The sequence below is a fragment of the Heptranchias perlo genome, chromosome 17 (genome assembly GCF_035084215.1).
Source record: "Heptranchias perlo isolate sHepPer1 chromosome 17, sHepPer1.hap1, whole genome shotgun sequence".
NCBI lineage: Eukaryota > Metazoa > Chordata > Chondrichthyes > Hexanchiformes > Hexanchidae > Heptranchias > Heptranchias perlo.
Window position 1 is genome coordinate 63833718 of NC_090341.1, and position 21980 is coordinate 63855697.

The following is a 21980-nucleotide window of genomic DNA, read 5'->3' on the forward strand; positions in this document are numbered from 1 at the left end:
TCTCCCCCCAGCGTTTTTCTCTCTGTCTCCCACCCAAGTGTTTCTCTCTCTCTCCCCCCAGTGTTTCTCTCACCCTCTCCCCCCAGTGTTTCTCTCACCCTGTCCCCCCAGTGTTTCTCTCACCCTCTTCCCCCAGTGTTTCTCTCACCCACTCCCCCAGTGTTTCTCTCACCCTCTCCCCCCTGTGTTTCTGTCACCCTCTCCCCCCAGTGTTTCTCTCCCCCTCTCCCCCAGTGTGTCTCTCACTCTCTCCCCACTGTGTTTCTCTCTCTCTCTCCCTCCAGTGTTTCTCTCTCTCTCCCACCAGTGTTTTTCTCTCCCTTCCCCCCAGTGTTTCTCTCCCTTCCCCCCAGGGTTTCTCTCTCTTCCCCACAGTGTTTGTCTCTCTACCCCCCAGTGTTTCTCTCTCTTCCCCCCAGTGTTTCTCTCTATTCACCCCAGTGTTTGTCTCTCTTCTCCCCAGTTTCTCTCTCTCTCTCTCCCCAGTGTTTCTCTGTCTCTCTCTGTCTCTCCCCGAAGTGTTTCTCTCTCTCTCTCCCACCAGTGTTTCTCTCTCTCTCCCCCCCCCAGTATTTCTCTCCCTCTCCCCCAGTGTTTCTCTCTCTCTCTCTCCCCAGTGTTTCTCTCTCTCTTTCCCCCCAGTGTTTCTCTCTCTCTCCCCCCAGTGTTTCTCTGTCTATCCCCCCAGTCTTTCTCTCCCTCTCTCCCGCCAGTGTTTCTCTCTCTCTCCCCAGTGTTTCTCTCTCTCTCCCCCCAGTGTTTCTCTCTCTCGCCCCCCAGTGTTTTTCTCTCTCTCTCCCCCCAGTGTTTCTCTCTCTCTCCCCCCAAGTGTTTCTCTCTCTCTCCCGCCAGTGTTTCTCTCTCTCTCTCTCTCCCCCCAGTGTTTCTCTCTCTCTCCCCCAGTGTTTCACTCTCTCTCTCCCCCCAGTGTTTCTCTCTCTCTCTCCCCCAGTGATTCTCTCTATCTCCCCCCTGTGTTTCTCTGTCTCTCCCTCCAGTTTTTCTCTCACACTCTCCCCGCATTGTTTCCCTCACCCTCTCCCCCCAATGTTTCTCTCACCCTCTCCCCCCAGTGTTTCTCTCACCCTCTCCCCCGAGTGTTTCTCTCACCCTCTCCCCCATTGTTTCTCTCACCCTCTCCCCCCAGTGTTTCTCTCACCCTCTCCCCCCAGTGTTTCTCTCACCCTCGCCCCCCAGTGTTTCTCTCACCCTCTCCCACAGTGTTTCTCTTCTCCCCAGTTTTTCTCTCTCTCTCTCCCCAGTGTTTCTCTGTCTCTCTCTGTCTCTCCCCGAAGTGTTTCTCTCTCTCTCTCCCACCAGTGTTTCTCTCTCTCTCCCCCCCCCCCAGTATTTCTCTCCCTCTCCCCCAGTGTTTCTCTCTCTCTCTCTCCCCAGTGTTTCTCTCTCTCTTTCCCCCCAGTGTTTCTCTCTCTCTCCCCCCAGTGTTTCTCTGTCTATCCCCCCAGTCTTTCTCTCCCTCTCTCCCGCCAGTGTTTCTCTCTCTCTCCCCAGTGTTTCTCTCTCTCTCCCCCCAGTGTTTCTCTCTCTCGCCCCCCAGTGTTTTTCTCTCTCTCTCCCCCCAGTGTTTCTCTCTCTCTCCCCCCAAGTGTTTCTCTCTCTCTCCCGCCAGTGTTTCTCTCTCTCTCTCTCTCCCCCCAGTGTTTCTCTCTCTCTCCCCCAGTGTTTCACTCTCTCTCTCCCCCCAGTGTTTCTCTCTCTCTCTCCCCCAGTGATTCTCTCTATCTCCCCCCTGTGTTTCTCTGTCTCTCCCTCCAGTTTTTCTCTCACACTCTCCCCGCATTGTTTCCCTCACCCTCTCCCCCCAATGTTTCTCTCACCCTCTCCCCCCAGTGTTTCTCTCACCCTCTCCCCCCAGTGTTTCTCTCACCCTCGCCCCCCAGTGTTTCTCTCACCCTCTCCCACAGTGTTTCTCTTCTCCCCAGTTTCTCTCTCTCTCTCTCCCCAGTGTTTCTCTGTCTCTCTCTGTCTCTCCCCCAAGTGTTTCTCTCTCTCTCTCCCACCAGTGTTTCTCTCTCTCTCCCCCCCCCCAGTATTTCTCTCCCTCTCCCCCAGTGTTTCTCTCTCTCGCTCTCTCCCCAGTGTTTCTCTCTCTCTTTCCCCCCAGTGTTTCTCTCTCTCTCCCCCCAGTGTTTCTCTCTATCTCCCCCCAAGTGTTTCTCTCTCACTCCCCCCCCAGTGTTTCTCTCTCTCTCTTCCCCCCAGTGTTTCTCTCTCTTCCCCCCAGTGTTTCCCTCTCTTCCTCCCAGTGCTTCACTCCCTTCCCCCGAGTGTTTCTCTCTCTTCCCCCCAGTGTTTCTCTCTCTTCCCCCCAGTGTTTCTCTCTCTCTCCCCAGTGTTTCTCTCTCTCTCCCCCCAGTGTTTCCCCCTCTCTATCTCTCACCCCAGTGTTTCTCTCTCTCTCCCCCCAGCGTTTTTCTCTCTGTCTCCCACCCAAGTGTTTCTCTCTCTCTCCCCCCAGTGTTTCTCTCTCTCTCTCTCCCCCCAGTGTTTCTCTCTCTCTCCCCCCAGTGTTTCTCTCTCTCCCCAGTGTTTCTCTCTCTCTCCCCCCATTGTTTCTCTCTCTCTCTCCCTCCAGTGTTTCTCTCTCCCTCCCCCCAGTGTTTCTCGCTCTCTCCCCCCAGAGTTTCTCTCTCTCTCCACACAGTGTTTCTCTTACTCTCTCCCCAGTGTTTCTCTCTCTCTCCCTCCAGTGTTTTTCTCTCTCTCTCCCCCCAAAGTGTTTCTCTCTCTCTCCCCCCAGTGTTTCTCTCTCACTCTCTCCCCCCAGTGTTTCTCTCACCCTCTCCCCCCAGTGTTTCTCTCACCCTCTCCCCCCAGTGTTTCTCTCCCCCTCTCCCCCCAGTGTTTCTCTCACCCTCTTCCCCCAGTGTTTCTCTCACCCTCTCCCCCCAGTGCTTCTCTCACCCTCTCCCCCCTGTGTTTCTGTCACCCTCTCCCCCCATTGTTTCTCTCCCCCTCTCCCCAGTGTGTCTCTCACTCTCTCCCCCCGTGTTTCTCTCTCTCTCTCCCTCCAATGTTTCTCTCTCTCTCCCACCAGTGTTTTTCTCACCCTTCCCCCCAGTGTTTCTCTCCCTTCCTCCCAGGGTTTCTCTCTCTTCCCCACAGTGTTTGTCTCTCTACCCCCCAGTGTTTCTCTCTCTTCCCCCCAGTGTTTCTCTCTATTCACCCCAGTGTTTGTCTCTCTTCTCCCCAGTTTCTCTCTCTCTCTCTCTCCCCAGTGTTTCTCTGTCTCTCTCTGTCTCTCCCCCAAGTGTTTCTCTCTCTCTCTCCCACCAGTGTTTCTCTCTCTCTACCCCCCCCCCAGTATTTCTCTCCCTCTCCCCCAGTGTTTCTCTCTCTCGCTCTCTCCCCAGTGTTTCTCTCTCTCTTTCCCCCCAGTGTTTCTCTCTCTCTCTCCCCAGTGTTTCTCTGTCTATCCCCCCAGTCTTTCTCTCCCTCTCTCCCTCCCGTGTTCCTCTCTCTCTCACCCCCAGTGTTTCTCTCTCTATCCCCCCCAGTGGTTCTCTCTCTCTCTCCCCCCAGTGTCTCTCTCTCTATCACCCAGTGTTTCTCTCACTCTCTCCCCAGTGTTTCTCTCTCTCTCCCTCCAGTGTTTGTCTATCTCTCTCCCCCCAGTGTTTCTCTCTCTCTCTCCCCCCAGTGTTTCTCTCTCTCGCCCCCCAGTGTTTTTCTCTCTCTCTCCCCCCAGTGTTTCTCTCTCTCTCCCCCTAAGTGTTTATCTCTCTCTCCCGCCAGTGTTTCTCTCTCTCTCTCTCTCCCCCCAGTGTTTCTCTCTCTCTCCCCCAGTGTTTCACTCTCTCTCTCCCCCCAGTGTTTCTCTCTCTCTCTCCCCCAGTGATTCTCTCTCTCTCCCCCCAGTGTTTCTCTGTCTCTCCCTCCAGTGTTTCTCTCACACTCTCCCCGCATTGTTTCCCTCACCCTCTCCCCCCAATGTTTCTCTCACCCTCTCCCCCGAGTGTTTCTCTCACCCTCTCCCCCGAGTGTTTCTCTCACCCTCTCCCCCCATTGTTTCTCTCACCCTCTCCCCCCAGTGTTTCTCTCACCCTCTCCCTGCAGTGTTTCTCTCACCCTCGCCCCCCAGTGTTTCTCTCACTCTCTCCCCCCAAGTGTTTCTCTCTCACTCCCCCCCCCCAGTGTTTCTCTCTCTCTCTTCCCCCCAGTGTTTCTCTCTCTCTCCCCCCAGTGTTTTTCTCTCTCTCTCTCCCCCCCCAAGTGTTTCTCTCTCTCTCCCCCCAGTGTTTCTCTCTCTTTCTACCCCCAGTGTTTCAACTGTCTCTCCCCCCAGTGTTCATCTCTCACTCTCCCTCCAGTGTTTCTCTCTCTCTCCCCACAGTGTTTCTCTCTCTCTCTCCCCCCAGTGTTTCTCGCTCTCTCCCCCCAGAGTTTCTCTCTCTCCCCCCAGTGTTTCTCTCACCCTCGCCCCCCAGTGTTTCTCTCACTCTCTCCCCCCAGTGTTTCTCTCTATCTCCCCCCAAGTGTTTCTCTCTCACTCCCCCCCCCACAGTGTTTCTCTCTCTCTCTCCCCCCAGTGTTTCTCGCTCTCTCCCCCCAGAGTTTCTCTCTCTCCCCCCAGTCTTTCTCTCTCACTCTCCCTCCAGTGTTTCTCTCACTCTCTCCCCAGTGTTTCTCTCTCTCTCCCTCCAGTGTTTGTCTCTCTCTCTCCCCCAGTGTTTCTCTCTCTTCCCCCAGTGATTCTCTGTCTCTCTCTGTCTCTCCCCCCAGTGTTTCTCTCTATCTCTACCCCCAGTGTTTCAACTGTCTCTCCCCCCAGTGTTTATCTCTCTCTCTCCCCCAGTGTTTCTCTCTCTCCCCCCAGTCTTTCTCTCTCACTCTCCCTCCAGTGTTTCTCTCTCTCTCCCCACAGTGTTTCTCTCTCTCTCTCCCCCCAGTGTTTCTCTCTCTCTGCCCTCAGTGTTTCTCTCACTCTCTCCCCCCAGTGTTTCTCTCACCCACTCCCCCAGAGTTTCTCTCACCCTCTCCCCCCAGTGTTTCTCTCTCTCTCTCCCCCCAGTCTTTCTCTCTCTCTCTCCCCCCAGTGTTTCTCTCTCACTCTCTCTCCCCCCAGTGTTTTTCTCCCTCACTCTCTTCGCCCCAGTGTTTCTCTCTCTTCCCCCCAGTGTTTCTCTGTCTTCCCCCCAGTGTTTCTCTGTCTTCCCCCCAGTGTTTCTCTATCTTCACCCCAGTATTTCTCTCTCATCCCCCCAGTGTTTCTCTCTCTTCCCCCCAGTGTTTCTCTCTCTTCCCTCCAGTGTTTCTGTCTATTCCCCCTGTGTTTCTCTCTCTTCCCCCCAGTGTTACTCAATCTTCCGCCCAGTGTTTCACACTATTCCCCCCAGTATTTCTCTGTCTTCCCACCAGTGTTTCTCTCTCTTTCCCCCAGTGTTTCTCCCTCTTCCCCCCAGTGTTTCTCTCTCTTCCCCCCAGTTTTTCTCTCTCTTCCCTACAGTGTTTTTCTCTCTTCTCCCCAGTTTCTCTCTCCCTCTCTCTCCCCAGTGTTTCTCTGTCTCCCTCTGTCTCTCCCCCCAGTGTTTCTCTCTCCCTCTCCCCCCAGAATTTCTCTCTCTCTCTCCCCCCAGTGTTTCTCTCTCTCCCCCAGTGTTTCTCTCGCTCTCTCTCCGCAGTGTTTCTCTCTCTCTTTCCCCCCAGTGTTTCTCTCTCTCTCCCCCCAGTGTTTCCCTCTCTCTCCCCCCAGTGTTTCTCTCTCTCTCTCTCTCTCTCCCCCACCAAGTGTTTCTCTCTCGCTTCCCCCCAGTGTTTTTCTCACTTCCCCCCAGTGTTTCTCTCTCTTCCTCCCAGTGTTTCACTCCCTTCCCCCCAATGTTTCTCTCTCTTCCCCCCATGGTTTCTCTCTCTTAACCACAGTGTTTCTCTCTCTTCCCCCCAGTGTTTCTCTCTCTTCCCCCCAGTGTTTCTCTGTCTTCCCCCCAGTGTTTGTCTCTCTCTCCCCAGTGTTTCACTGTCTCTCTCTGTCTCTCCCCCCAGTGTTTCTCTCTCTCTCTCCCCCCAGTGTTTCTCTCTCTCTCCACCAGTGTTTCTCTCTCTCTCTCTCCCCCCAGTGCTTCTCTCTCTCTTTCCACCCAGTGTTTCTCTCTCTCTGTCCCCCCCACTGTTTCTCTCTCTCTTTCCCCCAAGTGTTTCTCTCTCTCTCTCCCCCCAGTGTTTCTCTCTCTCTCTCCTCCCAGTGTTTCTCTCTCTCTCCCCCCAGTGTTTCTCTCACTCTCTCCCCCCAGTGTTTCTCTCCCTCTCCCACCAAGTGTTTCTCTCTCTCTCTCCCCCAGTGTTTATCTCTCTCCCTCCAGTGTTTATCTCTCTCCCGCCACAGTGTTTCTCTCACTCTCTCCCCCCAATGTTTCTCTCACCCTCTCCCCCCAGTGTTTCTCTCACCCTCTCCCCCCATTGTTTCTCTCTCTTCTCCCCAGCGTTTCTCTCTCTTGCCCCAGTGTTTCTCTCTCTTCCCCGCAGTGTTTCTCTCTCTTCCCCCCAGTGTTTCTCCCCCTTCCACATCGTGTTTCTCTCTCTTCCCCCCTGTGTTTCTCTCTCTTCCCCCCTGTGTTTCTCTCTCTTCCCCCCAGTTCATCTCTCTCTCTCTCTCTCCCCAGTGTTTCTCTGTCTCTCTCTGTCTCTCCCCCAAGTGTTTCTCTCTCTCTCTCTCCCCAGTGTTTCTCACTCTCTCTCCACCCAGTGTTTCTCTCTCTCTCTCTCCCCCCCAGTGTTTCTCTCTCTGTTTCCCCCCAGTGTTTCTCTCTCTCTCCCCAGTGTTTCTCTCTCTCTCCCCCCAGTGCTTCTCTCTCTCTCTCCCTCCAGTGTTTCTCTCTCTCTCTCCCCCGACTGTTTCTCTCTCTCTCTCCCCCCAGTGTTTTTCTCTCTCTCTCCCCCCAGTGTTTTTCTCTCTCTCTCCCCCCACTGTTTCTCTCTCTCTCCCCCCAGTGTTTCACTCACTCTCTCCCCCCAGTGTTTCTCTAACCCTCTCCCCCCAGTGTTTCTCTCTCCCTCTCCCCTCAGTGTTTCTCTCTCCCTCACCCCACAGTGTTTCTCTCTCTCTCTCCCCAGTGTTCATCTCTCTCCCCCCAGTGTTTATCTCTCTCACCCCAGTGTTTATCTATCTCCCCCGCAGTGTTTCTCTCTCTCTCTCAACCCATTGTTTCTCTCTCTCTCCCCCCAGTGTTTCTCTCTCTCTCTCCCCCCAGTGTTTCTCTCCCCCAGTGTTTCTCTCACCCTCTCCCCCCAGTATTTCTCTCACCCTCTCCCCCCAGTGTTTCTCTCACCCTCTTCCCCCAGTGTTTCTCTCACCCTCTTCCCCAGTGTTTCTCTCACTCTCTGCCCAGTGTTTCACTCTCTCTCTCCCCCCAGTGTTTCTCTCTCGCTTCCCCCCAGTGTTTTTCTCACTTCCCCCCAGTGTTTCTCTCCCTTCCCCCCAATGTTTCTCTCTCTTCCCCCCATTGTTTCTCTCTCTTACCCCCAGATTTTCTCTCTCTTCCCCCCAGTCTTTCTCTCTCTTCCCCCCATGGTTTCTCTCTCTTAACCACAGTGTTTCTCTCTCTTCCCCCCAGTGCTTCTCTCTCTTCCCCCCAGTGTTTCTCTGTCTTCCCCCCAGTGTTTGTCTCTCTCTCTCCCCAGTGTTTCACTGTCTCTCTCTGTCTCTCCCCCCAGTGTTTCTCTCTCTCTCTCCCACCAGTGTTTCACTCTCCCTCTCCCCCCAGTGTTTCTCTCCCTCTCCCCCTATGTTTTTCTCTCTCACTCTCTCCACCCAGTGTTTCTCTCTCTCTCCACCAGTGTTTCTCTCTCTCTCTCTCCCCCCAGTGTGTCTCTCTCTCTCCCCAGTGTTTCTCTCTCTCCACCCAGTGCTTCTCTCCCTCTCTCCCTCCAGTGTTTCTCTCTCTCTCTCCCCCAGAATTTCTCTCTCTCTCTCACCCCAGTGTTTCTCTCTCTCTCCCCCAGTGTTTCTCTCTCTATCTCTCTCTCTCTCCCCAGTGTTTCTCTCTCTCTTTCACCCCAGTGTTTCTCTCTATCTCCCCCCAGTGTTTCCCTCTCTCTCCCCCCAGTGTTTCTCTCTCTCTCCCCACGGAGTTTCTCTCTCTCTCCCCCCCAGTGTTTCTCTCTCTCCCCCCAGTGTTTCTCTCACCCTCTACCCCCAGTGTTTCTCTCACCCTCTCCCCCCAGTGTTTCTCTCACCCTCACCCCCCAGTGTTTCTCTCACTCTCTCCCCCAGTGTTTCTCTCTCTCTCCCCCCAGTGTTTCTCTCTCTCTCTCCCCCCCCCCAGTGTTTCTCTCTCTCTCCCCCCAGTGTTTCTCTCTCTCTCTCCCCCCAGTGTTTCTCTCTCTCTCCCCCCAGTGTTTCTCTCTCTCTCCCCCCAGTGTTTCTCTCACTCTCTCACCCCAGTGTTTCTCTCGCCCTCTCCCCCCAGTGTTTCTCTCACCCTCTCCCCCCAGTGTTTCTCTCACCCTCCCCCCATTGTTTCTCTCTCTCTCTCCCCCCAGAATTTCTCTCTCTCTCTCCCGCCAGTGTTTCTCTCTCTCTCCCCCAGTGTTTCTCTCTCTCTCTCTCTCTCTCTCTCCCCAGTGTTTCTCTCTCTCTCCCCCCAGTGTTTCTCTCACTCTCTCCCCCCAGTGTTTCTCTCTCTCTCTCCCCCCCCAGTGTTTCTCTCTCTCTCCCCCCAGTGTTTCTCTCTCTCTCTCCCACCAGTGTTTCTCTCTCTCTCCCCCCAGTGTTTCTCTCTCTCTCCCTCCAGTGTTTCTCGCACACTCTCCCCCCAGTGTATCTCTCCCCCTCTCTCCACAGTGTTTCTCTCCCCCTCTCCCCCCAGTTTTTCTCTCACCCTCTCCCCCCAGTGTTTCTCTCACCCTCTCCCCCCAGTGTTTCTCTCCCCCTCTCCCCCCAGTTTTTCTCTCCCCCTCTCCCCCCAGTGTTTCTCTCACCCTCTCCCCCCAGTGTTTCTCTCCCCCTCTCCCCCCAGTGTTTCTCTCACTCTCTCCCCACAGTGTTTCTCTCACACTCTCCCCCCAGTGATTCTCTCACCCTCTCCCCCCACTGTTTCTCTCACCCTCTCCCCCCAGTTTTTCTCTCTCTTCCCCCCAGTATTTCTCTCTCTTCCCCCCAGTATTTCTCTCTCTTCCCCCCAGTATTTCTCTCTCTTCCCCCCAGTATTTCTCTCTCTTCCACCCAGTGTTTCTCTCCCTTCCTCATCGTGTTTCTCTCTCTTCCCCCCTGTGTTTCTCTCTCTTCCCCCAGTTTTTCTCAATCTTCATCCCAGTGTTTCATTCTATTCCCCCCAGTGTTTCTCTCTCTTCCCCCCAGTGTTTCTCTCTCTTACCCCCAGTGTTTCTGTCTCTCCCCCCAGTGTTTCTCTCTCTTACCCCCAGTGTTTCTGTCTCTCCCCTCAGTGTTTCTCACTCTCTCTCCACCCAGTGTTTCTCTCTCTCTCCCCCAGTGTTTCTCTCTCTCTTTCCCCCAGTGTTTCTCTCTCTCTCCCCAGTGTTTCTCTCTCTCTCCCCCCAGTGCTTCTCTATCTCTCTCCCTCCAGTGTTTCTCTCTCTCTCCCCACCCCACTGTTTCTCTCTCTCTCCCCCAAGTGTTTCTCTCTCTCTCTCCCCACAGTGTTTTTCTCTCTCTCTCCCCCCAGTGTTTCTCTCTCTCTCCCCCAGTGTTTCTCTCACCCTCTCCCCCCAGTGTTTCTCTCACCCTCTCCCCCCAGTGTTTCTCTCTCCCTCACCCCCCAGTGTTTCTCTCACTCTCTCCCCCCAGTGTTTCTCGCTCACTCCCCCAGTGTTTCTCGCTCTCTGCCCCCTGTGTTTCTCTCTCTCTCTCCCCAGTGTTCATTTCTCTCCCCCCAGTGTTTATCTCTCTCCCCCCAGTGTGTATCTTTCTCCCCCGCAGTGTTTACCTCTCTCTCTCAACCCAGTGTTTCTCTCTCTCTTTCCCCCCAGTGTTTCTCTCTATCTCCCCCCAGTGTTTCCCTCTCTCTCCCCCCAGTGTTTCTCTCTCTCTCCCCCCCAGTCTTTCTCTCTCTCCCCCCAGAGTTTCTCTCTCTCTCTCCCCCCAGTGTTTCTCTCACCCTCTACCCCCAGTGTTTCTCTCACCCTCTCCCCCCAGTGTTTCTCTCACCCTCACCCCCCAGTGTTTCTCTCACTCTCTCCCCCAGTGTTTCTCTCTCTCCCCCCCAGTGTTTCTCTCTCTCTCCCCCCCCCCCCACCCAGTGTTTCTCTCTCTCTCCCCCCAGTGTTTCTCTCTCTCTCTCCCCCCAGTGTTTCTCTCACCCTCTCCCCCCAGTGTTTCTCTCACCCTTTCCCCCCAGTGTTTCTCTCACCCTCTCCCCCCAGTGTTTCTCTCACCCTCTCCCCCCAGTGTTTCTCTCACCCTCTCCACCCAGTGTTTCTCTCACCCTCTCTCCCAGTGTTTCTCTCACTCTCTCCCCCCATTGTTTCTCTCTCTCTCCCACCAAGTGTTTCTCTCTCTCCCCCCCCAGTGTTTCTCTCTCTCTCCCCCAGTGTTTATCTCTCTCCCCCCAGTGTTTATCTCTCTCCCGCCGCAGTGTTTCTCTCACTCTCTCCCCCCAGTGTTTCTCGCACACTCTCCCCCCAGTGTATCTCTCCCCCTCTCTCCACAGTGTTTCTCTCACCCTCTCCCCCCAGTGTTTCTCTCCCCCTCTCCCCCCAGTGTTTCTCTCACCATCTCTCCCAGTGTTTCTCTCTCTCTCCCACCAAGTGTTTCTCTCTCTCTCCCCCCCAAGTGTTTCTCTCTCTCTCTCCCCCAGTGTTTATCTCTCTCCCCCCAGTGTTTATCTCTCTCCCGCCGCAGAGTTTCTCTCACTCTCTCCCCCCAGTGTTTCTCTCACACTCTCCCCCCAGTGTTTCTCTCACCCTCTCCCCCCAGTGTTTCTCTCACCCTCTCCCCCCAGTTTTTCTCTCTCTTCTCGCCAGTGTTTCTCTCTCTTGCCCCAGTATTTCTCTCTCTTCCCCCCAGTATTTCTCTCTCTTCCCCCCAGTGTTTCTCTCTCTTCCACCCAGTGTTTCTCTCCCTTCCTCATCGTGTTTCTCTCTCTTCCCCCCTGTGTTTCTCTCTCTTCCCCCAGTTTTTCTCAATCTTCATCCCAGTGTTTCTCTCTCTTCCCCCCAGTGTTTCTCTCTCTTACCCCCAGTGTTTCTGTCTCTCCCCCCAGTGTTTCTCTCTCTTACCCCCAGTCTTTCTGTCTCTCCCCCAAGTGTTTCTCTCTCTCTCTCCCCTCAGTGTTTCTCACTCTCTCTCCACCCAGTGTTTCTCTCTCTCTCCCCCCGTGTTTCTCTCTCTCTAACCCCAGTGTTTCTCTCTCTCTTTCCCCCAGTGTTTCTCTCTCTCTCCCCAGTGTTTCTCTCTCTCTCCCCCAAGTGTTTCTCTCTCTCTCTCCCCCCAGTGTTTTTCTCTCTCTCTCCCCCCAGTGTTTCTCTCACCCTCTCCCCCCAGTGTTTCTCTCACCCTCTCCCCCCAGTGTTTCTCTCTCCCTCACCCCCCAGTGTTTCTCTCACTCTCTCCCCCCAGTGTTTCTCGCTCACTCCCCCAGTGTTTCTCTCTCTCTGCCCCCTGTGTTTCTCTCTCTCTCTCCCCAGTGTTCATTTCTCTCCCCCCAGTGTTTATCTCTCTCCCCCCAGTGTGTATCTATCTCCCCCGCAGTGTTTCCCTCTCTCTCTCAACCCAGTGTTTCTCTCTCTCTCTCCCCCCAGTGTTTCTCTCTCTCTCGCCCCCGAGTGTTTCTCTCCCCCTCTCCCCCCAGTATTTCTCTCACCCTCTCCCCCCATTGTTTCTCTCACCCTCTCCCCCCAGTGTTTCTCTCACCCTCTTCCCCCAGTGTTTCTCTCCCCCTCTCCCCCAGTGTTTCTCTCTCTCTCTCCCCCCAGTGTTTGTATCTCTCTCCCCACAAGTGTATCTCTCTCACGCACCCCCCACCAAGTGTTTCTCTCTCTCGCTTCCCCCCAGTGTTTTTCTCTCTTCCCCCCAGTGTTTCTCTCTCTTCCTCCCAGTGTTTCACTCCCTTCCCCCCAGTGTTTCTCTCTCTTCCCCCCAGTGTTTCTCTCTCTTAACCACAGTGTTTCTCTCTCTTCCACCCAGTGTTTCTCTCTCTTCCCCCCAGTGTTTCTCTGTCTTCCCCCCAGTGTTTGTCTCTCTCTCCCCAGTGTTTCACTGTCTCTCTCTGTCTCTACTCCCAGTTTTTCTCTCTCTCTCTCCCACCAGTGTTTCTCTCTCCCTCTCCCCCCAGTGTTTCTCTCCCTCTCCCCCCAGTGTTTTTCTCTCTCTCTCTCCACCAAGTGTTTCTCTCCCTCTCCCTCAGTGTTTCTCTCTCTCTATCTCTCCCTCCAGTGTTTCTATCTCTCTTTCCCCCCAGTGTTTCTCTCTCTCTCCCCAGTGTTTCTCTCTCTCTCCCCCCAGTGCTTCTCTCTCTCTCTCTCTCCCTCCAGTGTTTCTCTCTCTCTATTCCCCCACTGTTTTTCTCTCTCTCTCTCCCCCAATTGTTTCTCTCTCTCTCTCCCCCCAGTGTTTCTCTCTCTCTCTCCCCCCAGTGTTTTTCACACTCTCCCCCCATTGTTTCTCTCTCTCTCCCCCCAGAGTTTCTCTCTCTCTCTCCCCCAGTCTCTCTCTCTCTCTCTCTCTCTCTCCCCAGTGTTTCTCTCTCCCTTTCCCCCCAGTGTTTCTCTCTCTCTCCCCCCAGTGTTTTCCTCTCTCTCCCCCCAGTGTTTCTCTCTCTCTTCCCCCAGTGTTTCTCTCTCTCCCCCCCAGTGTTTCTCTCTCTCCCCCCAGAGTTTCTATCTCTCTCTCCCCCCAGTGTTTCTCTCATCCTCTACCCCCAGTGTTTCTCTCACCCTCTCCCCCCAGTTTTTCTCTCACCCTCACCCCCCAGTGTTTCTCTCACTCTCTCCCCCAGTGTTTCTCTCTCTCTCCCCCCAGTGTTTCTCTCTCTCTCCCCCCCCCAGTGTTTCTCTCTCTCTCCCCCCAGTGTTTCTCTCTCTCTCTCCCCCCAGTGTTTCTCTCTCTCTCCCCCCAGTGTTTCTCTCTCTCTCCCTCCAGTGTTTCTCGCACACTCTCCCCCCAGTGTTTCTCTCACCCTCCCCCCCCCAGTGTTTCTCTCACCCTCTCCCCCCAGTGTTTCTCTCACCCTCTCCCCCCAGTGTTTCTCTCACCCTCTCCACCCAGTGTTTCTCTCACCCTCTCTCCCAGTGTTTCTCTCACTCTCTCCCCCCAGTGTTTCTCTCTCTCCCCCACCAAGTGTTTCTCTCTCTCTCTCCCCCAGTGTTTATCTCTCTCACCCAGTGTTTATCTCTCTCCCGCCGCAGTGTTTCTCTCACTCTCTCCCCCCAGTGTTTCTCTCACCCTCTCCCCCCAGTGTTTCTCTCACCCTCTCCCCCAGTGTTTCTCTCACCCTCTCCCCTCAGTTTTTCTCTCTCTTCTCCCCAGTGTTTCTCTCTCTTGCCCCAGTATTTCTCTCTCTTCCCCCCAGTATTTCTCTCTCTTCCCCCAGTGTTTCTCTCTCTTCCACCCAGTGTTTCTCTCCCTTCCTCATCGTGTTTCTCTCTCTTCCCCCCTGTGTTTCTCTCTCTTCCCCCAGTGTTTCTCAATCTTCATCCCATTGTTTCACTCTATTCCCCCCAGTGTTTCTCTCTCTTCCCCCCAGTGTTTCTGTCTCTTCCCCCAGTGTTTCTCTCTCTTACCCCCAGTGTTTCTGTCTCTCCCCCAAGTGTTTCTCTCTCTCTCTCACCTCAGTGTTTCTCACTCTCTCTCCACCCAGTGTTTCTCTCTCTCTCCCCCCGTGTTTCTCTCTCTCTCTCTCTCTCTCCCCAGTGTTTCTCTCTCTCTTTCCCCCAGTGTTTCTCTCTCTCTCCCCAGTGTTTCTCTCTCTCTCCCCCCAGTGCTTCTCTCTCTCTCTCCCTCCAGTGTTTCTCTCTCTCTCTCCCCCCCACTGTTTCTCTCTCTCTCCCCCAAGTGTTTCTCTCTCTCACCCCCCAGTGTTTTTCTCTCTCTCTCCCCCCAGTGTTTCTCTCTCTCCCCCCAGTGTTTCTCTCACCCTCTCCCCCCAGTGTTTCTCTCACCCTCTCCCCCCAGTGTTTCTCTCACCCTCTCCCACCAGTGTTTCTCTCTCCCTCACCCCCCAGTGTTTCTCTCACTCTCTCCCCCCAGTGTTTCTCGCTCACTCCCCCAGTGTTTCTCTCTCTCTGCCCCCTGTGTTTCTCTCTCTCTCTCCCCAGTGTTCATTTCTCTCCCCCCAGTGTTTATCTCTCTCCCCCCAGTGTGTATCTCTCTCCCCCGCAGTGTTTCCCTCTCTCTCTCAACCCAATGTTTCTCTCTCTCTCTCCCCACAGTGTTTCTCTCTCTCTCTCCCCCGAGTGTTTCTCTCCCTCTCTCCCCCCAATATTTCTCTCACCCTCTCCCCCCATTGTGAAATATTCATTCAGGATCTCACCCATCTCTTGTGGTTCCGCACTTAGATGACCTTTTTGATCCTTAAGAGGCCCTACTCTCTCCCTAGTTACCCTTTTGCCCATTCTCTCCCCCTCTACCCCAGTGTTTCTCTCACTCTCTCCCCAGTGTTTCTCTCTCTCTCTCCCCCCAGTGTTTCTCTCTCTCTCCCCCCAAGTGTTTCTCTCTCGGTTGAGAAAGGCATGGATGTTAGGGAACTTGGGGAAATAAATAGTGATGTCTTGAGGAGTGTACATATTACAGAGAGGGAGGTGCTGGAAGTCTTAACGCGCATCAAGGTAGATAAATCTCCGGGACCTGATGAAATGTATCCCAGGACGTTATGGGAGGTTAGGGAGGAAATTGCGGGTCCCCTAGCAGAGATATTTGAATCATCCACCGCTACAGGTGAGGTGCCTGAAGATTGGAGGGTAGCAAATGTTGTGCCTTTGTTTAAGAAGGGCGGCAGGGAAAAGCCTGGGAACTACAGACCAGTGAGCCTGACATCTGTAGTGGGTAAGTTGTTAGAGGGTATTCTGAGGGACAGGATCTACAGGCATTTGGAGAGGCAGGGACTAATTAGGAACAGTCAGCATGGTTTTGTGAGAGGAAAATCATGTCTCACGAATTTGATTGAGTTTTTTGAAGGGGTAACCAAGAAGATAGATGAGGGCTGTGCAGTAGACGTGGTCGACATGGACTTCAGCAAAGCATTTGACAAGGTACCGCATGGTAGGTTGTTACATAAGGTTAAATCTCATGGGATCCAAGGTGAGGTAGCCAATTGGATACAAAATTGGCTTGACGACAGAAGACAGAGGGTGGTTGTCGAGGGTTGTTTTTCAAACTGGATGCCTGTGTCCAGCGGTGTGCCTCAGGGATCGGTGCTGGGTCCGCTGTTATTTGTTATTTATATTAATGATTTGGATGAGAATTTAGGAGGCATGGTTAGTAAGTTTGCAGATGACACCAAGATTGGTGGCATTGTGGACAGTGAAGAAGGTTATCTAGGATTGCAACGGGATCTTGATAAATTGGGCCAGTGGGCCGATGAATGGCAGATGGAGTTTAATTTAGACAAATGTGAGGTGATGCATTTTGGTAGATCGAATCGGGCCAGGACCTACTCCGTTAATGGTAGGGCGTTGGGGAGAGTTATAGAACAAAGAGATCTGGGAGTACAGATTCATAGCTCCTTGAAAGTGGAGTCACAGGTGGATAGGGTGGTGAAGAAGGCATTCAGCATGCTTGGTTTCATTGGTCAGAACATTGAATGCAGGAGTTGGGATGTCTTGTTGAAGTTGTACAGGGCATTGGTGAGGCCACACTTGGAGTACTGTGTACAGTTCTGGTCACCCTATTATAGAAAGGATATTATTAAACTAGAAAGAGTGCAGAAAAGATTTACTAGGATGCTACTGGGACTTGATGGTTTGACTTACAGGGAGAGGTTAGACAGACTGGGACTTTATTCCCTGGAGAGTAGGAGGTTAAGGGGTGATCTTATAGAAGTCTATAAAATAATGAGGGGCATAGATAAGGTCGATAGTCAAAATCTTTTCCCAAAGGTAGGGGAGTCTATAACGAGGGGGCACAGATTTAAGGTGAGAGGGGAGAGATACAAAAGGATCCAGAGGGGCAATTTTTTCACTCAAAGGGTGGTGAGTGTCTGGAACGAGCTGCCAGAGGCAGTAGTAGAGGCGGGTACAATTTTGTCTTTTAAAAAGCATTTGGACAGTAACATGGGGAAGATGGGTATCGAGGGATATGGGCCAAGTGCAGGCAATTGGGACTAGCTTAGTGGTATAAACTGGGCGACATGGACATGTTGGGCCGAAGGGCCTGTTTCCATGTTGTAACTTCTATGATTCTATGATTCTATGATTCTCTTACCCCCAGATTTTCTCTCTCTTCCTCCCAGTGTTTCACTCCCTTCCCCCCAGTGTTTCTCTCTCTTCCCCCCATTGTTTCTCTCTCTTACCCCCAGGTTTTCTCTCTCTTCCCCCCAGTGTTTCTCTCTCTTCCCCCCAGGGTATCTCTCTCTTAACCACAGTGTTTCTCTCTCTTCCCCCCAGTGTTTCTCTCTCTTCCCCCCAGTGTTTCTCTGTCTTCCCCCCAGTGTTTGTCTCTCTCTCCCCAGTGTTTCACTGTCTCTCTCTGTCTCTACTCCCAGTATTTTTCTCTCTCTCTCCCACCAGTGTTTCTCTCTCCCTCTCCCCCCAGTGTTTCTCTCCCTCTCCCCCCAGTGTGTTTCTCTCTCTCTCTCCACCAAGTGTTTCTCTCTCTCTCCCTCAGTGTTTCTCTCTCTCTATCTCTCCCTCCAGTGTTTCCATCTCTCTTTCCCCCCAGTGTTTCTCTCTCTCCCCAGTGTTTCTCTCTCTCTCCCCCCAGTGCTTCTCTCTCTCTCTCCCTCCAGTGTTTCTCTCTCTCTATTCCCCCACTGTTTCTCTCACTCTCTCCCGCAATTGTTTCTCTCTCTCTCTCCCCCCAGTGTTTCTCTCTCTCTCTCCCCCCAGTGTTTCTCTCTCTCTCTCCCCCCAGTGTTTCTCTCTCTCTCCCCCCCAGTGTTTCTCTCTCTCTCCCCCCAGAGTTTCTCTCTCTCTCTCTCCCCAGGGTTTCTCTCACCCTCTACCCTCAGTGTTTCTCTCACCCTCTCCCCCCAGTGTTTCTCTCACCCTCACCCCCCAGTGTTTCTCTCACTCTCTCCCCCAGTGTTTCTATCTCTCTCCCCCCAGTGTTTCTCTCTCTCTCTCTCCCCCCAGTGTTTCTCTCTCTCTCTCCCCAGTGTTTCTCTCTCTCTCCCCCCAGTGCTTCTCTCTCTCTCTCCCTCCAGTGTTTCTCTCTCTCTATTCCCCCACTGTTTCTCTCTCTCTCTCCCGCAATTGTTTCTCTCTCTCTCTCCCCCCAGTGTTTCTCGCACACTCTCCCCCCAGTGTATCTCTCCCCCTCTCTCCCCAGTGTTTCTCTCACCCTCTCCCCCCAGTGTTTCTCTCACCCTCTCCCCCCAGTGTTTCTCTCACCCTCTCCCCCCAGTGTTTCTCTCACCCTCTCCCCCCAGTGTTTATCTCCCCCTCTCCCCCCAGTGTTTCTCTCACCCTCTCCCCCCAGTATTTCTCTCTCTCTCCCAACAAGTGTTTCTCTCTCTCTCCCCCCCAAGTGTTTCTCTCTCTCTCTCCCCCAGTGTTTATCTCTCTCCCCCCAGTGTTTAACTCTCTCCCGCCGCAGTGTTTCTCTCACTCTCTCCCCCCAGTGTTTCTCTCACCCTCTCCCCCAGTGTTTCTCTCACCCGCTCCCCCCAGTTTTTCTCTCTCTTCTCCCCAGTGTTTCTCTCTCTTGCCCCAGTATTTCTCTCTCTTCCCCCCAGTGTTTCTCTCTCTTCCCCCCAGTGTTTCTCTCTCTTCCACCCAGTGTTTCTCTCCCTTCCTCATCGTGTTTCTCTCTCTTCCCCCCTGTGTTTCTCTCTCTTCCCCCAGTGTTTCTCAATCTTCATCCCAGTGTTTCTCTCTCTTCCCCCCAGTGTTTCTCTCTCTTCCACCCAGTGATTCTCTCCCTTCCTCATCGTGTTTCTCTCTCTTCCCCCCTGTGTTTCTCTCTCTTCCCCCAGTGTTTCTCAATCTTCATCCCAGTGTTTCACTCTATTCCCCCCAGTGTTTCTGTCTCTCCCCCAAGTGTTTCTCTCTCTCTCCCCTCAGTGTTTCTCACTCTCTCTCCACCCAGTGTTTCTCTCTCTCTCCCCCCGTGTTTCTCTCTCTCTCTCTCTCCCCAGTGTTTCTCTCTCTCTTTCCCCCAGTGTTTCTCTCTCTCTCCCCAGTGTTTCTCTCTCTCCCCCCAGTGCTTCTCTCTCTCTCTCCCTCCAGTGTTTCTCTCTCTCTCCCCCCCACTGTTTCTCTCTCTCTCCCCCAAGTGTTTCTCTCTCTCTCTCCCCCCAGTGTTTTTCTCTCTCTCTCCCCCCAGTGTTTCTCTCGCTCTCCCCCCAGTGTTTCTCTCACCCTCTCCCCCCAGTGTTTCTCTCTCCCTCACCCCCCAGTGTTTCTCTCACTCTCCCCCCAGTGTTTCTCGCTCACTCCCCCAGTGTTTCTCTCTCTCTGCCCCCTGTGTTTCTCTCTCTCTCTCCCCAGTGTTCATTTCTCTCCCCCCAGTGTTTATCTCTCTCCCCCCAGTGTGTATCTCTCTCCCCCGCAGTGTTTCTCTCTCTCTCTCAACCCAGTGTTTCTCTCTCTCTCTCCCCCCAGTGTTTCTCTCTCTCTCTCCCCCGAGTGTTTCTCTCCCCCTCTCCCCCCAGTATTTCTCTCACCCTCTCCCCCCATTGTTTCTCTCACCCTCTCCCCCCAGTGTTTCTCTCACCCTCTCCCCCAGTGTTTCTATCACTCTCTCCCCAGTGTTTCTCTCTCTCTCTCCCCCCAGTGTTTCTCTCTCTCTCCCCCCAAGTGTATCTCTCTCACTCACCCCCCACCAAGTGTTTCTCTCTCTCGCTTCCCCCCAGTGTTTTTCTCTCTTCCCCCCAGTATTTCTCTCTCTTCCTCCCAGTGTTTCACTCCCTTCCCCCCAGTGTTTCTCTCTCTTCCCCCCATTGTTTCTCTCTCTTACCCCCAGATTTTCTCTCTCTTCCCCCCAGTGTTTCTCTCTCTTCCCCCCAGGGTTTCTCTCTCTTAACCACAGTGTTTCTCTCTCTTCCCCCCAGTGTTTCTCTCTCTTCCCCCCAGTGTTTCTCTGTCTTCCCCCCAGTGTTTGTCTCTCTCTCCCCAGTGTTTCACTGTCTCTCTCTGTCTCTACTCCCAGTTTTTCTCTCTCTCTCTCCCACCAGTGTTTCTCTCTCCCTCTCCCCCCAGTGTTTCTCTCCCTCTCCCCCCAGTGTGTTTCTCTCTCTCTCTCCACCAAGTGTTTCTCTCTCTCTCTCCCTCAGTGTTTCTCTCTCTCTCTCTCTCCCTCCAGTGTTTCTATCTCTCTTTCCCCCAAGTGTTTCTCTCTCTCTCCCCAGTGTTTCTCTCTCTCTCACCCCAGTGCTTCTCTCTCTCTCTCCCTCCAGTGTTTCTCTCTCTCTATTCCCCCACTGTTTCTCTCTCTCTCTCCCCCAATTGTTTCTCTCTCTCTCTCCCCCCAGTGTTTCTCTCTCTCTCTCCCCCCAGTGTTTCTCTCTCTCTCCCCCCAGTGTTTCTATCACTCTCTCCCCCCAGTGTTTCTCTCCCCCTCTCCCCCCAGTGTTTCTCTCACCCTCTCCCCCCAGTGTTTCTCTCTCTCTCCCACCAAGTGTTTCTCTCTCTCTCCCACCCCCCAAGTGTTTCTCTCTCTCTCCCCCAGTGTTTATCTCTCTCCCCCCAGTGTTTATCTCTCTCCCGCCGCAGTGTTTCTCTCTCTCTCTCACCCCAGTGTTTCTCTCTCTCTCTCCCCAGTGTTACTCTCTCTCTCCCCCCCAGTGTTTCTTTCTCTCTCTCCCCCCAGTGATTGTCTCTCTCTCTTCCCGCAGTGTTTCTCTCTCTCTCTCTCTCCCCCCAGTGTTTCTCTCTCTCTCCCCCCAGTGTTTCTCTCTCTCCCCTCCAGTGTTTCTCGAACACTCTCCCCCCAGTGTTTCTCTCACCCTCCCCCCCCAGTGTTTCTCTCAACCTGTCCCCCCAGTGTTTCTCTCACCGTCTCCCCCCAGTGTTTCTCTCACCCTCTCCACCCAGTGTTTCTCTCACCCTCTCTCCCAGTGTTTCTCTCACTCTCTCCCCCCAGTGTTTCTCTCTCTCTCCCACCAAGTGTTTCTCTCTCTCTCTCCCCCAGTGTTTATCTCTCTCCCCCCAGTGTTTATCTCTCTCCCGCCGCAGTGTTTCTCTCACTCTCTCCCCCCAGTGTTTCACTCACCCTCTCCCCCCAGTTTTTCTCTCTCTTCTCCCCATTGTTTCTCTCTCTTCCCCCCAGTATTTCTCTCTCTTCCCCCCAGTGTTTCTCTCTCTTCCACCCAGTGTTTCTCTCCCTTCCTCATCGTGTTTCTCTCTCTTCGCCCCTGTGTTTCTCTCTCTTCCCCCAGTGTTTCTCAATCTTCATCCCAGTGTTTCACTCTATTCCCCCCAGTGTTTCTCTCTCTTCCCCCCAGTGTTTCTCTCTCTTCCCCCCAGTGTTTCTCTCTCTTCCCCCCAGTGTTTGTCTCTCTCTCCCCAGTGTTTCACTGTCTCTCTCTGTCTCTACTCCCAGTTTTTCTCTCTCTCTCTCCCACCAGTGTTTCTCTCTCGCTCTCCCCCCAGTGTTTCTCTCCCTCTCCCCCCAGTGTTTTTCTCTCTCTCTCTCCACCAAGTGTTTCTCTTTCTCTCTCCCTCAGTGTTTCTCTCTCTCTCTCTCTCCCTCCAGTGTTTCTATCTCTCTTTCCCCCCAGTGTTTCTCTCTCTCTCCCCAGTGTTTCTCTCTCTCTCCCCCCAGTGCTTCTCTCTCTCTCTCCCTCCAGTGTTTCTCTCTCTCTATTCCCCCACTGTTTCTCTCTCTCTCTCCCCCAATTGTTTCTCTCTCTCTCTCCCCCCAGTGTTTCTCTCTCTCTCTCCCCCCAGTGTTTCTCTCTCTCTCCCACCAAGTGTTTTTCTCTCTCTCCCACCCCCCAAGTGTTTCTCTCTCTCTCCCCCAGTGTTTATCTCTCTCCCCCCAGTGTTTATCTCTCTCCCCCCAGTGTTTCTCTCTCTCTCTCACCCCAGTGTTTCTCTCTCTCTCTCTCCCCAGTGTTACTCTCTCTCTCTCTCTCCCCAGTGTTTCTTTCTCTCTCTCCCCCCAGTGATTGTCTCTCTCTCTTCCCGCAGTGTTTCTCTCTCTCTCTCTCTCCCCCCAGTGTTTCTCTGTCTCTCCCCCCAGTGTTTCTCTCTCTCCCCCTCCAGTGTTTCTCGCACACTCTCCCCCCAGTGTTTCTCTCACCCTCCCCCCCCAGTGTTTCTCTCACCCTGTCCCCCCAGTGTTTCTCTCACCCTCTCCCCCCAGTGTTTCTCTCACCCTCTCCACCCAGTGTTTCTCTCACCCTCTCTCCCAGTGTTTCTCTCACTCTCTCCCCCCAGTGTTTCTCTCTCTCTCCCACCAAGTGTTTCTCTCTCTCTCTCCCCCAGTGTTTATCTCTCTCCCCCAAGTGTTTATCTCTCTCCCGCCGCAGTGTTTCTCTCATTCTCTCCCCCCAGTGTTTCTCTCACCCTCTCCCCCCAGTGTTTCTCTCACCCTCTCCCCCCAATGTTTCTCTCACCCTCTCCCCCCAGTTTTTCTCTCTCTTCTCCCCATTGTTTCTCTCTCTTCCCCCCAGTATTTCTCTCTCTTCCACCCAGTGTTTCTCTCTCTTCCACCCAGTGTTTCTCTCCCTTTCTCATCCTGTTTCTCTCTCTTCGCCCCTGTGTTTCTCTCTCTTCCCCCAGTGTTTCTCAATCTTCATCCCAGTGTTTCACTCTATTCCCCCCAGTGTTTCTCTCTCTTCCCCCCAGTGTTTCTCTCTCTTCCCCCCAGTGTTTCTCTGTCTTCCCCCCAGTGTTTGTCTCTCTCTCCCCAGTGTTTCACTGTCTCTCTCTGTCTCTACTCCCAGTATTTTTCTCTATCTCTCCCA